The following is a 16,306-nucleotide window of genomic DNA, read 5'->3' on the forward strand; positions in this document are numbered from 1 at the left end:
GGGAAGAGTCGGAGATGGACCCATGTGAAGGTGAGGGAAGGGTTGAAATTGGAAGCAAAGTTGATGAAATTTTCCAGTTCGGGGCGAGAGCAGGAAGCGGCCCCGATACAGTCATCAGTGTACTGGAAAAAGAGGTGAGGGAGGGGACCTGAGTAGGACTGGAACAAGGAATGTTCCACCTATCCCACAAAGAGGCAGGCATAGCTGGAACCCATACGGGTTCCCAGAGCGACACCTTTTATTTGGAGGAAGTGAGTGGAGTCAAAGGAGAAGTTGTTCAACGTAAGAACAAGTTCTGCCAGACGGAGGAGGGTGGTGGTGGATGGGGACTGGTTGGGTCTCCGTTCAAGGAAGAAGCGGAGGGCCCACAGGCTGTCCTGGTGGGGGATGCAGGTGGATGTCCACAGTGGAAAGGAGATGGTTAGGGCCGGGGAACGGAAAGCTGTTAAAGAGGCGGAGGGTGTCAGAAGAGTCGCGAATGTAGGTCGGAAGATACTGGACAGGGGGAGGAGAAAAAGAGTCGAGATAGGAAGAAATAAGTTCCATGGGGCAAGAACAGGCTCAAACGATGGGTCTCCCAGGGCAGTCCCGTTTGTGGATCTTGGGAAGGAGGTAGAGGCAGGCTGTGCGGGATTGGGGTTGGAGGCCGTGGGAGAAAGATCTCCAGAGGAGATGAGGTCAGTGATGGTCTGGGAAACTATGGCTTGATGTTCGGTGGTGGGGTCATGGTTCAGGGGAGGTGGGAGCCGGTGTCGGAGAGTTGGCGTTCAACCTCCGCAAGGTAAAAGTCTGTTCGCCACTCAACAACAGCACCGGCCTTGTCAGCAGGTTTAATTACAATGTCAGGGTTGGACCTGAGAGAACAGGGTGCTGCAAGTTCAGAGGGAGGTACGTTAGAGTGAGTGAGGGGAGTAGAGAAATTGAGACGGCCAACGTCACGCCGGCAGTTCCCAATGAAAAGATCAGGAGAGGGTAAGAGGCCAGAGGGAGGGGTCCAGGTGAAACGAGAATTCTGAAGATGGGAGAAAGGGTCTGCTGTGCGGCAGCGGGGGGGGGGGGGGGGGGGGGGAGGAAGACTCCTGGCCAAAGAAGTGGGCGTGGAGGCGAAGGCAACGGAACAGGAGCTCAGCATCATGTCAAGCTCGAAATTCATTGAGGCAGGGGCATAAGGGGATGAAGCTAAGGCCTTTGCTGAGGACTGATCGTTCAGGGTCAGAAGGGAAGGTCAGAGGGAATGGTGAAAACATGACAAAGGGTGAGACTGGAGGGAGGGATGGGGTTAAAGGAAAGTGAAGAAGGATCAGGAGGGGTGTTGGTATCTAAGAGTTGTTAAAGCTTGCGGTCCTTGACACCTGAAAGGAAGAAGAAAAGTTATTTGTTAAAGCGCCAGATGAGGCGAAGGATGAAATGGAACTGTGGACCAGGACAACTCTGAAATAGTGAGTCAGTGCTGCTGAAGAGAGAGGTCGAGAGTGTGCACGTGGCGGCGCATGGCATTGAGCGTGGATCTCAGGAAGCGGCAAGAGCAGTGGTTCGAGGAGATAACGGGAAGATCGGGGCACGAAACACACAATTTATAGCACAAGTCACAGATCGAAGAAATTCTGGGCCAATGAGTGTCATCGAAGTATTTAACCATGAGGAGCATCACAACTGTGCCCAACCCAACCCAATGTCCACACATGTAGTCTAGCAGGAGCCAAAGAATAGCAATCAAGAGTGGTAATCATAGCCATTTTTAGTATCCTCTGTCCAGCTCAGAGGCTCCAAGGCCAATTATAATATCCTTATTACCAATCCAGCTGACATTAGTCAACTCGTCCCAGTCCAAGCATCAAACCTGGCACCTTCCTGTCTTGTATGGCTCACTGGGTAGCACATTAACCAATAGAAGAGTGGGGGCTGTCTTCACGCAAGTATTCTCATGTGGAAAGCATCAACTAATACAAACAGAATGTATAACTACAATCACCTGTAGCATTCTGTAACTGAAATAGACAATTAAACGCTATTTACTAAAACTGCTGTCTGTAAGCCCGCCATGACACCATACACAGAGCTCATTGCACCACAATACTGGGGAGAGGGGATCGTATCAGGTTTAGAAACAGGAAGCCATTGCAAAATTTGTCAGAAATTGTGATTGAAACAATAAAATTCAGTTTCTAGGAGAGAAGGACATGTAATACTCCCAAATGTTATTATCTCAACTTCCTCATATAATCTCATAAAAGATAAACTGTAGTGTTACAACTGAAAAAGAAAGAAATCGTTTTACCATTATCTACAAGAGGAGATTGTACTATACTCCCAAGTTCAGATGGCACATCGAAACAAAATATAGCTATAATAAGATGGTCTCTCATCACACCTTCTCTGCATACTTGCACAAAGAAAATCACTGTATTTTTAAAATTCTAGCAATTAAGTAAAAGTTGTGGTGATTTTGCAAACGCCGTGCTCCCCACCCACCACAGATAGTGCAATATGTAGAAGAATTCTGCAAGATTTGTTACTTTTGATTATGTCATGTTACCAGATAGTGTGCCGATGGAGCTGTGGAACGTACGGCGCAGTTAGCTGAGTGGAATCTTTAAAAAGCTGAGTGGGGAGGGGCTGTCACAGTTCTTGCAAATCATCACTAAATCAGAATGAGTTCCATCATCCACCACTGTAGAACTGAGTAACAGCAAGCAGTTCAGGAATTCAGTTTTATGACCTGCAGTAGCAATAGCTCCTGGGTACCCTAGCAATCTTTTCTCATGAAGCCCATGGCAGCCTTCCTATTAATGCCAGGATTTTCAACACAATTTTATTTTAAATGTGAACAGATCTGGAAACAACGAGCAGGAACCCGGGCTGATTCTTTTTCTCCTTTCCTAACCCAGTAACACTGATGACAATTGCGGCATTCTAAATACTGCTTCAGCTGAGATCAGCAAATTCAGCACAGATTGGAAATCAAACCTGGGGTCTTCTGGTCTGTTTGGCTTAGAACCATGCCATAGGGTATATTTATCCTTTAAGCAACACTCATATAACTCTTAAATGGCTTTTGTCACAAAAAAATTGTTAAGAGTCACTTTTTCTTTGCTACTCCACATTTGTTCGGAAGTGGCATTTGTCACTTACCAGTACAACATCACTGGCATACTCTAAATATCACTTTCAGTCATTCATTTTTTTCTCATTAGTTTCAAAAGATATGATACTGGCTTCACTAAAGACAGGTGTGTGGCATACATGAAGCCACTGCTCAAATTCAGTCAACCTTTTGACTCCATAATGGGTATCACAGTGTAGTGACATCACTGCATAAACATCTGAACTCTAGTTACAAGCATCACATGCGCCTGCACACACATGCATCATAATAGAAGGAACTGAGAGAAAAGTGCAAGAAAGTTGTTCTATTTCTCCATGTATTTGGGAACTGTCTTAGCTTCTGGAAAAAATGGAAACCAACTGTGCTATTCCCTATTATAGAAATGGTACAGCTCGCCAAATGGCTTCGAGGATAAACGTATGGCCACGTATAGCGTTAAGTCATACAGACCCGAAGGTCCCAGGTTAGATTCCCAGTCTGTGCTGCATTGTCTGATCTCAGTCAGTGCAGCAGTTCGGGGAACACTACATTTGACCTCAGGACCTTTGAATCGAGGGTTGAAAAAAAATCAGCCAGGGTTCCCCACTCCTGATCACCACCTGGTGACCCGCACTGAAATATGTACATGTATGGGTGTCAGAACTGTATCCCAGCATGAGCCAGTGCCTTCAGGAGTGGAGAGGGAAAATTTTAATTTATAAAACAAAATTTCAGTTTTTGAATATGAGACACTCAGGGCCAGCAATGATATATACAAGTGCCTTGCTTCACAAAGACAGCCTCTATTTTAATAAATGGCCTGCAATAGAAGGTCCAGGAGTACTGGTCAGTGAAATACTTCGAAAGACACCTCACGCACCAAGAATTCTTGCCTCAGACAGTTACCAAACTGCAGCTGCTCTCAAAGAAAATCCACCATTGTTGAAAACATTTCAAAAATTCTTCCCAGAATTATTTTGCTGGAATCTGGATTAAACATTCCCAAAAAATAATTTGAAAAAAAATCTTTGAAAAAGATAGTTTGCAGGATAATGAATTATCTTCACCTGAGGCACTTAATCTGTCAACAAAAAGCACAGAAGAAATCCAGAATACCTGACCTATAGTCAGTTTAAAAAAATGGAAGCAGGCTTTGATCCCTGAAGTGAAATGTAGTAATGTCATGACTAACAGGTTGGTGAGCAACATGGAAATAAAAAGCAACCACTTTGGATGCATCTCAGCTAACCTCCCACTTCAATACCTCAACAACAAAAATAAATGTTTTTCTGCCAGTGCTACTTATTTTGTTGACTGCTGATTAGTTAATCCATAAATGCTTGTGAATTCAACCATGCCAGTCAGTAATTCAAACATTATTTACATCTAGCTTTGTGCAATTAGTGAGTGCCAAACAGTAGTTCATTATGGAACATATACATTCAGCCTCCTCTCAGAGTGAACAAGGCAGGGGGGATCTTAGAAGGTGAAATTGGTTTTCGGCGCTAGTGCAAAGTGGGCGACAGTGAATTGGCCGCCCGTATTACACCCCGCCTGATTTTCTTTTCCAGTGAAGTCAATGGAAAAGAAAATTGGACAAGATGTGAAAACAGGCTTCTGATTCACCATCACCGTTTTGTGCTACCTCCAAAGACCAATTTCACCCCCGACCTCCTCTACAGCCATGTTAAATTTCCTGTAATGTTCCTTGATGTAGACAAAGATTTACTATCATTGACAGGGTAACCAGTGCAAACACTTGTATTAATTCTCAGTGCTGGGTCAATGATTATCTTGCACACTTAAAACCAGCCAGAATCAGTTTACCTACAAACCAAGTCAAATCAATGTACTGCAGACGATTCTATACTGAAGCTACAAGTGAATATTTGGAGCTATCTCTGCATGAAAATAATTCAAGTTTTGCTCCCAATTACAAGTGTTGGCGAATTCTTGCATAAGGTAATCATGCTGGACCACATGAAGTGTTTTCGAGCCACGCTCTCCTCTGCCAAAACCATCTACTGCTCCAGGACCATGCTGGAGAGTGAAGATAACCCATGGCTTCTTTTCTCCAATACCAATCGTTTCCTTAAACTTCTCTTCTCTGCCTCCTCTACCTTCATCTCCAACAAGTGCGAGAAGCTCATGGACTACTTTGTTACTAAGACTGGCATCATCCACTCATCTATCTCTGATGCTCCCACCCCCATTCCTTTGCCCACCAAGTCAAACCTTCCCGCAGGCTCCTTCCTGCCCAACCTCTGAACTCGTGCCTTTCTAATTTCCGTCCTACCTCCTCAAAAATTTCAACTAGATTAGTCAGACAGGACCTATCGTTCACAAATCCATACGAACATACAAAAATGACAGGAAAAGATCCAGTGGTCCATCTAACCTGTCCCATATAGTTGACATTCCCCGCCCGGTGGAAAACCAGTTAAAAGCCCAGGCCAATTAAGGGAAAAATATAGAAAATTCTTCTCTGACCCCTTTAGGCAATCGATACTATTCCAGGTGACCACACTGACCCTAATTTATATAACAGGATCCTAATTTGAGGTGATCTCGGCCCCAGCCAGAAGGTGGTCCAGCTCTCTTGAAGGAATACAGCGAATCAGCATTCACTACACGAGCAGGCAACCTGTTCCACAGGTCCACTATTCTCTGGGAAAAGAAGAACTGCCTAACATCCAGTCTCGTTCTACCCTTATATAATTTGAAAGCATGATCCCTGGTCCTTCCTAATCTATTCAGTTGAAAATTTGGTCCAGATAAACAATCTATTCCCTTCATTAGTAGTAAACCTCGAGCAAATCGCCAACGAGTCTACACTTTTCTAAAGTACATAGACCCAGTCCTTTGAGCCTGTCTGGGAATTAATCGGATGTCCCTCCTCTGCACCCTTTCCAGAGCCTCAATATCCTCCACCATGTGAGGACACCAAAACTAGACACAGTATTCTAACTGAGGCCTAACCAAGGACAAAATGGTTTGCTTCGTTTTATAGTGAATTGCCCTGTGAATACAGCCTAGTTTGCTTTAACTATAGCTTCACAGCATTGGTTATGAACCTTTAGAGAGTCATGCATTAAAATACCCAGATCTCTTTATTTCACCAATGACTTTAGTTCTGTTCCCTATAGGGTGCAAGTGTATTCGGCATTTGATCTACCCACATGCATGACACTACACTTTTCTAAGTTAAACATAATTTGCCAAACATGGGCCCATTCTTCCAACACATCAAGATCTGCTTGCAGTTGTCGAGCATCTGTTCACCCACTGTTTATCTGTAGGTTTACTGATTAACATGCTTACGGTGGTTAATTAATTTCTCATCCCTTCGAAGTTTGCCTTACTTAAATTTAAAACTCTTCCTCTCAAACCTAACATCAAATTAAATCATATTATGGTCACTATTTGCAAGATGTTCCCTTACCAGTCAGATGGTTACCTCATTCTGGTTTGGTACTCATAATAAATTTCGTGTGGCCTGTTCCCTGATCGGTTCTAGAAAACTGCCCTGAATAAACTCAAGGACTTTACCAGCAGTCGCATAACTGGCTTGCAGCATCAGTCAGTTCAAGTTTCCAAAGGAAATATTGATCAAGGTTGAACTGCAATCAAGTACGATTGAGATCTGCTTCCGTTAAATGGTCAGATTGAGCGGTACAATATAATTACTCAAAAGGACACCAGTCTTCTCCACAATGCAGCAATGTTGGCCTCTGGGAAGATGGTAATATGGGAATAATACCTGATTGAAAGTACTTTTGCACACTATGTGCAGCTGATGGACAGCTGGTCTCCCTCTGTCGGCTACACTCCACAGTACAAATAAGTCCAGTTCTCTTATCTAAATGGCATCATAGAAGCACAAAATGAAACTGGGAGTCTACAATTCTGCCACTGGGGTAAGGGAACTTGCCGTAGTGATGTAAATGCAGGGAGTCAGTCCTGCAGATTATCTGTGTCTAGGCTTCGCAATTTAGCATAGCTACGGAAACTGGCTCCCCACTGTGAATGTAAAAGTGGGAGAGCAGCACACAGACATCACTCTCCTGAAACCAGTATAACTGTGAAGATAAAAGCACTTTAAGTGTTGCCCTTTTGTGAGGTAAAATGTTAGCAGGGTAGATCTGATAACATTAGTGACACAGTAAATGAGCTCAGGCCAGTTATTTCAGGAAAGGGACACTGATGGAAAAATTCTCCGTGAAATAAAAGATTTCCTAGTTGTAAAAGTAAGTGACAGGTATCTTATTTCGACATCTGCCGAAAATTATTTGTCATGACTAGAGAATATTACAAAACAAACAAGGATTATTTAGAGTTTCTAGTTGTAACACTTCCCTCTTTTTGTACAGAGGACCTTTTCAGTAACATACATATATATATATATATATATAATGTGCCATTATTAGTCTGAACTATGTAGACTAATCTCATTTCGTTACAAGTTTCGTTACAAGCAGGAAGATCCCTGGCCACTGACAAGACACCATTAAACTGCAACCGGAGACTGGTTTTGTACAAGCCAATGTTATGTTTATGCAGCAGGTGGACTGCTTGCTTTACTTACTTGTTTGTTTAAAGATCCAGATAAGATTGTAAGACATGGTCAATTTAAGGAGCAAAATGTCGTCCAATTCTTGTGTTCCTTGTCACTTTCTTCTCAAATCAGTATAGGTTTCAAAAGGGCAAAAGATTAGGGGATGGACAAGAATAGTTCTGTAAAAATAAGCCCGAGGGTTGGATCACATTCCTCAGCAAGTCTAAAGAACAGCATTTCCAACTCCTGCTAGCTGCACCAGATAGATCATTTGGGTTTGAATCGTTTTGCTATTGTTTTCCCCAGAGCTGTAAAAATTCCTCCATACCCCTCTGGTTTGACTGCAGCTTGCTAGCACCAATTTGAAAGTGCCACTGGTACTATGGTAACAGCAAAGCTATCCAAAAAGATTCAATCATTTACTCCTTGGCAACTGCACCGGGCAACTCTGTTCATAAGTAACTTGAGGGCACAATGACTTCAGTTGAACACCAATTCAGTATATGGAATCCAAAACAAAAGCAGCAATCCGAGACACACCATCTTGCCAAAGAAAAAGAAATGAACTCCTTGTCTGATGGCACTTTTGAAAACCAACTGATATTCTCTCTTTGACAGTGCCCATTGCAGTTTGCAACAGATTTATTTCCAACTGAATGTGTTTTCTCTCTATAACTCCAACAAAAATTATTTAATTTTTTTTTACATTTGTACCTCATGGGGGTCAAATTCGTCTTGGATGGAAGTGAATCACCAGCCCATTTTACACTCTGTCCGATTTTCTTTACTATTGAAGTCAAACTCCTTCCTGTGCTGCACTGAAGCCTGTGGATACTTGTGCTCCAGACTTGCATCTGCTCCAAATCTGCAGCACAGCCACTGTGTTTTAAAATATAAGGTGACATTATTTAATCAAAGAATGAAGAACTCCCAGCACTTGGCCGTGGAGTTTGTGACAGCAATTCCAGAAAGCCACATCAAGCTGGTAGAACTCTTTTCAACAAGAATTTACTAGGCACTGCACTGCAATTGGTGAATTTGTGCAGCACAAAAGGCAGATTCCACTGCTGCAGGGGTTAAACAGCAGCTGTCAATCACCTGTTGTGCTGAGCCAGAGATCAAAACTTAGTGCCCATGTGATTTATTAGCTATTGGCCCACAAACAGACTCTGAGGTCATCAAGAATACATACCTAGGTGAAGGGTGTGTCATGATTTGGGCTTTCTCACAATACTTTTATTTTGTGCTTGCAGCAAAAAGGCACTTTCCATAAGCAGACCAAGTCTCCTGTCATCTGAAAGCTGCACCCGTATATGCATCGTAAATGGGATAGTATACTACAGGTTCATTAATTACCCCTCATCTATAAGGATGGAAGAGAAAGGAAAAGAAGGGAAAGGAAAGAAAGAAAATAAACAGAAAAAAAACTTTCACAACCTCATGACATCCCAAAGCGCTTTACAGCCAATGAAGTGCAGTCACTGTTGCAATGTTGGAAACACAGCAGGCAATTTGCGCACAGCAAGATCCTACAAATGGCAATGTGACACCGGGGAGGACTCCCCTGCTCTTCTTCGAAATAATGCCATGGGAACTTTTACATCCACCTGAGAGGGCAGGCGGGGCTTCAGTCTAACATCTCAACTGAAAGACGGCACTCCCTCAGTACTGCACTGGAGTGTCAGCCTCTATTTTATGCTCATCTCTGAAGTGGGACTTAAACCCACAAAAACTCAAAAACATTTTTTTTTTAAATCAGGTCAACTTGACACAAACCAAATATGGATGAACAAGCCATAAGGTATAAAATGGGTTTTCAATTAAAATGGTTTATTAAGCACAACAGATCGAGGATTGAATTTGATACAATTCAAAGGAATTAGTGCAATACAGATCCAAATTTTGAAATGATCACAGACAGCTACAGATGGAAGAGGTGTGAAATTTTATTGATCCATGTAGTCATAAATTCTCTGAAGCACATTAGAAATTATGCATTAATGATCTCAGAAAAGACAATTATCCAATTTACTTGCAGTTTAATTTTCCTTGCTCAAAAGTGCAAAATTTTACCCGTGCTATCTGAGGCCCTATCTGCCTGTTGTTGTGGTTCAAGTGCACATTAAAGATTCCATAGCACTATTCGAACAGCAAAGAGCTCACCAATTGTCCTGGCCAACATTCTGCACTTGCTATGTGCAAATTGGCTGTGTTTGCCTAGAAAAAATAGTAACTACATTTCAAAAGTAATTAATTGGCTGTGAAATGCTCTGGGACACCCTGAGGATGTAAAAAGCACTCCATAAAATGTAAGTTCTTTCTTTCATTGTTATTTGTGGGATCTTGCCATGCCTAAAATGGCTGTTGCGCTTGCATACATAACAAAAGCCACTGCATTTCAATGCAATTTATAGCACATGATGCATTTGAGGTGTTTCGCAGATACCTGATAAGATACAAGACTTTCATTTTTTTTCAACTCATCATTTTGAACTAGCTGAAGAAATGTCTTGTGTGACTACAAATGGGAACCAGTAAGCCAGGTGCTGCAGAGCTGCTTGAATGTAATGTATGAAGGAGTAACATGAGCTACACATGGCTGTTAGTCAGCACTCCTAAAAGGCGGATTTCATGAGATAATCTGAACTTGGAGAGTCACTGACTGCGCCCACATTGTCTTTCATTTGCAGTAATATGAATCCCAATTTTAAAGACTTATCAGTGGAACAACCAGGGAAGCATGAGCAGATCCACTAAAACTTGGATCCAAGAGAATAATAAAACAAGTATCTAATGGATTACTTACACTGACTCACCCAATGGGTACAAATAAAATCAACATTTTTAAAAAGCTCAAGTTGTATCTTAAAATTTGAAGTCTTCTGAAATCCATGAAACTTCAGTTCTGGGATGGGGATTGGTTACAAGATTTTCACTTCACTGCAGCCTTATATTGAACATGAGGCAAAACAACACTACATTAGCAATCTCAGACTGGAGAGCTTCGTATGCATTTTACTTTGGTAGATCCCCCTCCCTCCACCACCGCCCCCGCCCCCCCCCCCCCCAACCTCAGCTTCCCAAAGCTCTGGATTTCACAACATAACTGAAAGCAGTGTTCGAGGCGAGGTAACAAATTATCACTGGTTCGGCACCATTATTGGCCTCAATTTCACAGGCATGTCTCCAAAACGTAAAGGAAGGAGTTATTCTGAAGTCAACACGGTGGTTTCCTCATTCGTAGCACAATGGATTTTGAAAACCTAAAGCACTGCAGACCTGTGCAGAACGAGGACACTGGAGTCACTCTACAGGACTGCGATCACTGGATCATACCCTGCCTTCCCTCTGATAATACTTCCTGCTAAAATTTACCAAGCTGTGCTTTTCAAATTCACTAGTGGCTAGCCATTCACAGGGTGTTTTATCAATGTGATGAGCTTGTTACTGCGCCACTCAGGGAAAGTACAGGTCTTTTTTTTACAACATCCACTGATCCATGTCTCTCCTCAAAACAATTCAGCCATGTAATGTCACCAAATGGATTCCTAATCCCCTCTTGGGTTGCTTTTGTTGCAATCCATTTAAATTACCATTGATACATAAACATGTCTCTAGAGTGCTTTTGTTTTATAAGTGACACAAATCTGCATTCTAACAACAATGCTGGTTTCTTCCATTAACATTTTTCTCATTTAAAATGCAGAACAATGACCTATACTAAAACCTACTTCCCTTTCGCATTTCTAAGAGAAAGTTTGAGTCACCATAACAACCTCCATAAAACAGCAGGCTATCTATTCTTGCCACCCAAAATACACCTCTGGAATATCCATAAATGTTGTTCATTATTGAATAAATCCTTCTGGAAACTGCTTTGGCTTCTTCCAATAATTGCTACAAGAGCAAAAAAAATTACACCAGCTATTCTGAGGAGGGTAAGTCATTTCCCCCGTGTGTGAACTGCCTGATTCTGAGGGAGAGGAGTTTTCAAGGTACGGTATGTCAAAAGTTTCACCACTTAATCCACCCCTTATTCTGGGATTAGGTTTGACACGTTGACTCAATTTGGAAGATTGATCTTGAGCAACATCAAAACTACTCATTCTCTTTATTACTGTGGTTGCATTAGCTTGCAATTCTGAAATGAAGCATGAAAGAAAGTGTTACTGTTAAACACAATTAATTTGATGTGATGGTTAACATTTTAATCCCATTATCCTAAAAACAAGAGTTCTAACTGAAATACTTTTGTCTATAGTCACAGACAGTTCTCAATGAAGGTCACCAGCATTAATGCATCAAAGCAACCTCCATTTCAAGTTATTTTGAAATTTTTTACGTAATTCTGATTATGGGAGATGAACGACAAAGTGATATAGTAGTAGTCCACATAAATTCATAAATTTGTGGTTTTTTAAAAAACTTTGAGTGGGAACTGATTTCCAGTAGTTATCACTTATTTTGTATTCACAGTGGCACTGACAGCCTTCACTTCATATCATTAAATTAGCCTGAGAAAGGAAAATTTACTGCATTGCAAATGTCCACGTTAAGAGAGTTTTCAAGAGTTTTCCAGGAGTCATGGATGCCTGGCATCATCCTTTGTCCTAAACATGCACTCTTGCAACTTTTCTTTGTAGAATTTGGCATCTTCAGCTAAGTGAAGCCTATCAAACACTAAGAAATGGTGGAGATGTGATCTATTAGTCGAAGCAAAGCTCCTGGTGAACAGAGGGGGAAAAAAGTATTTAAGTGTGGGAATTATTTGACCCAGTATCAGGATTCGGGAGTCTACCTTGGCACAGAAACAAAGGGCCAAATGGCCTCCTTCTTTGTGTAAACTTCAATGTAATCTGAATGACATCATCATGTGGTTGGAGAATAGAATAAATTTGGAGAAAAGAACTGGGACACTTCCGAGAAAAGCGGTGTTAAAGATGCAGACATAAAGTTGTAGACTTAGAGTCTGGAGTTTAGAAACAGATTTTATGCAGGTTTAATAATTGAGGTGTGGAGCAATCACAAAACAAAGAGATCATCTAATGGCTTAGTGGATAAATGCACTGCCCAGTATGATACTAAGCCTAGACTAGGAAAGTCCAAGACTTAATCCTTGATCTCTGAGATAACTGACTTTAGCTGCAGCAGCAATGGAGATGCTACAAATTGCCTCATCATCCCAGGTTACTACCACTGATTGCCAGTGACCCTTGATGGAGGTGCAGTCTCTGGGCAAGATCTTGATTGGGTTCAGCTATGTGGCCCTCCATGGTCAAATAACTTGTCAACACTCACTGTCTAGGCTCACATATGAAGAATTGCCACTTGAGAGAGGTACCAGAGCCTGTGGGACCATGTCACAGCAGGAGTTAGCACTTGAGAGAAAAGGGGCAAATAGTGGAGAATTTTTTTAAGATAGATTCATAGGGAAAGGATTTTATTTTAAACTAGGAAAGAACCATTTCCATAAACTGGACAACGCTCATCACATCTGCAGTTTTTATTCAAAACTTTTCAACTCAAATTCTTGACACTCATTTTCAGGCATTGATACAGAAATTTCTCCAATAAACTATCATTTAGAATCTCTCTGACATTGGATACACAAATAGAAACAAATTCCATATAAAATGTATAAATAGAATATGAATGAGGGAGTTAGATGACTGTAGATCAAATAAGGAACTTTGCTAACGTCCTAAAACAGCAGCATGAGCAGTGCAACCTCGTCTCCACTTAGGTACTTGTTATCTTATAGATTATAACAGTTCAGTTTGTTGAATGTCCAATCCCTATTGTGCCTGCAGCAGAACAGGAGAAAGGATATAATAATCACATATTTAGAAGATTGACCACAAAGATAATCCTATTATGGTGGCAAATGTTGCAGCGTAATCCGGTTATAGTTTTCTGGAGTTTAAAAGGATTACAATATATACTGTAGTATCAGATTAAAAATATTTAATTACTCTGTAGCATTTTTGAATAAGATGATGTTCTGTGGTGTGGTACTTTTCAGAACCTATGTAATGAAAAGTCCTTTGTATAGTGTATCACACATTAGATGTGAGGGGTGGAAGATCAAACATGGAGGGTGGCAGATTAAATGTATCCATAGCAAAAAAAAATCTAGACGGTATGGCTTTTCTCACTGCTTCAAATAAGCAACCTAAGCATACTGATTTGCTGAAATAAAGAGCAGCAAAGGTCCCAAAGCAATGGACAGAAAATCAACCACTCTTGAAATGCTGACAGTTCAAGCAATTCAATTGCTGAACTTATTTCTGAAAATGGCTCTAGCTGTTATTTTTATTTCTGACCCAGTTGAATATATAGCTACAAAAACATTTACAGGATAACATACATAAAAATAATTGAATAATTCTCCTAAATTAATTACAAATACTCATACAGTTGCAACAAGTGTATTCCACATTTCTACATTACTGTTTCTTTACAGAGTGGTGGGAATTGGAACTTTCTGCCACATGGAGTGGTTGAAGCAGTTAGCATTAATGCATTTAAGGGGAGGCTTGATGCATAAAGAGGGATATGGCGGCAGGATGAGAAGAGATAAGTAGAGGAGGAGGAGGCTTATGTGGAGTATAAACACTGGCGTGGATCAGTTGGACCGAATGGCCTATTTCTGTGCTGTAGATTCTGTGCAATAATTTGTTGTCTCTGGGAGGCTTTCAATTCACTTTTTCTCCTTGCCTGCAGTTTCATTTCTTCATCTGGGCTTTGTTACCTGTTTATTTGCCTTACAAAAGGTCCCAACATACAGCCCTATTCGCTGGAAATGCATGATCTGTAAAATCTATTATTTTCCATTTGTAGATCATTGTGCTGCTTTGATCTAAACTTCTGTGCTCATGCACACCTCTATGAAACAGAAACACACACAGACAAACAAGACTTCATAGTCTGAAGAGGAACACAATATCTTCTGAAAATAACTTATAAAATTACGACAGAAGAGATAAAGCACAAACAGGCAGTAGCCTGTTTTATTGTTCTCTGAACAAGATCAACTGGTGCTTCTAAATATCATCAGAAAGTCATGGAAAACACTTATCCACACGTAATATGATTAACTGCAGTTGAAAAGTTAGCGATAGGCAAAAGGCCTTATTTATGCTGCACTTTCTATAAATCATTTCTTTAAATAATAATTGCTTTCTTTACTACTTTTTGTGAAACTAAATGCAGTAAAACTGCTAACCTATTTCCACATACTGGTTTGTGCTCTACAGAAAATGAATGGGGAAATCTCGAATTAGAGAAGAGGACAGTGTCTGTATTGAGTGAATGGGGACTCAGGAATTAAAAGGGGGTGGTGTCTGTACAGAGAGTGAATGAGGAATTAGGAATTAGAGAACACAATGTACTCACAGTGAAGGCCAACATATTTAATTTTATTTCGATTTACTTTGCAAAACCGATTTGTGGCCTCATAAGTTCTTTATAAAAAAAACCTGCTCTGGCACAGGAAAGCCATTTATACAACAAATCACTGTATTTAAACAAAAAGACTTACCTGTGGTTAACAATACTAAGGACAAGGTAGAACTTGTACCCTTTTCTCAGATATCAGTTTTATAAATCTATATGCCAATTAGTACATAAATAGTAGAGTACCAGTCCCAGTTTCTTGGAATACCACGAGACTGGTCATGTGATTATGATGTAACTTCAAGACCTAAGTCACAACCACAGCAACAGGCTTTGTTCCAGGTCAAACTGACTCAACCACTCGACTGATATCCAGTGTACCCAAGATACAATATCAAGAAAAACAATTTTTTTTATATATATACGATTTTTATACATCAACATTGGAAATGAAGTTAGATCACTTCAGTGGGGTGTGAGGGGAGTATCTGGATAACATTTACAAACTGACTGACCTCTGTTCACTTTCTTTGTTACCAGAACTCCTCAACTCCTAATTGACTGTCAGGGTCTAATGCTGAGTTTGCACTCTGGAAAGTAGAACACTTTCTAGTTCTAGTGCAGTCCTGTTTCCAAAGGGTAGCATAACTGGTTCAGATTCTTTCCAGTACAGGCCAAACTGTTCACTGGCAAATCTTTTGTTCACTTGAGGTATACTACAAATTTCCAGTCAAGCAACAATACAATAGATAACTGGTTTCTGCACCCTACATATCTTAACACTGGAACAAATTGATCAATGAGATGAAAATTAAGATAGATTTGAATCTACATATTATAAAAGCAGAAAGATACTGACCCAGCTCCATTTTGAAGGTGCCATTTCACCCTGAATCAATTACCTTCTCTGGGAGCCTATTCTACACGCCCACTATCCTGCAGGAATTTTTTTTTCCAACCTTGAACCTTATTTGAGGCTTGTGAATTTTGTACTTTTGTCCTCTAGCCTGTACCCATTATCCAAGTTAAATAGCTTACTTACCTATATGGCTTTCATTACTTTAAAGACTTGTATCATGTTCCCCTTCAAGTCTTTGTTCCAGCTTGAGCCTTTCTTCATAACTTAGTCCCCCAAGGCCTGCATATCATCCTGATCACCCTTCTCTATATCCTCTCGAATGCATTGATATTCTTTAGCATGGCCAAAACTGCGTGCCTCTTAAAGGGGAGGCACTTGAATGTATTCTAGTGGGGCTAAGCTTGTCTGGCCC

At 40.9% G+C, this 16,306-nt stretch overlaps 1 protein-coding gene across 6 annotated transcripts in view; it reads right to left on the minus strand.

The window, feature by feature from the left end:
- Window positions 1-16,306, minus strand: part of celsr1a (cadherin EGF LAG seven-pass G-type receptor 1a) — a 336,449-nt gene that overhangs the window by 256,232 nt on the left and 63,911 nt on the right. The window lies entirely within an intron of this gene.

The sequence above is a fragment of the Heptranchias perlo genome, chromosome 24 (genome assembly GCF_035084215.1).
Source record: "Heptranchias perlo isolate sHepPer1 chromosome 24, sHepPer1.hap1, whole genome shotgun sequence".
In the NCBI taxonomy this organism is placed as follows: domain Eukaryota; kingdom Metazoa; phylum Chordata; class Chondrichthyes; order Hexanchiformes; family Hexanchidae; genus Heptranchias; species Heptranchias perlo.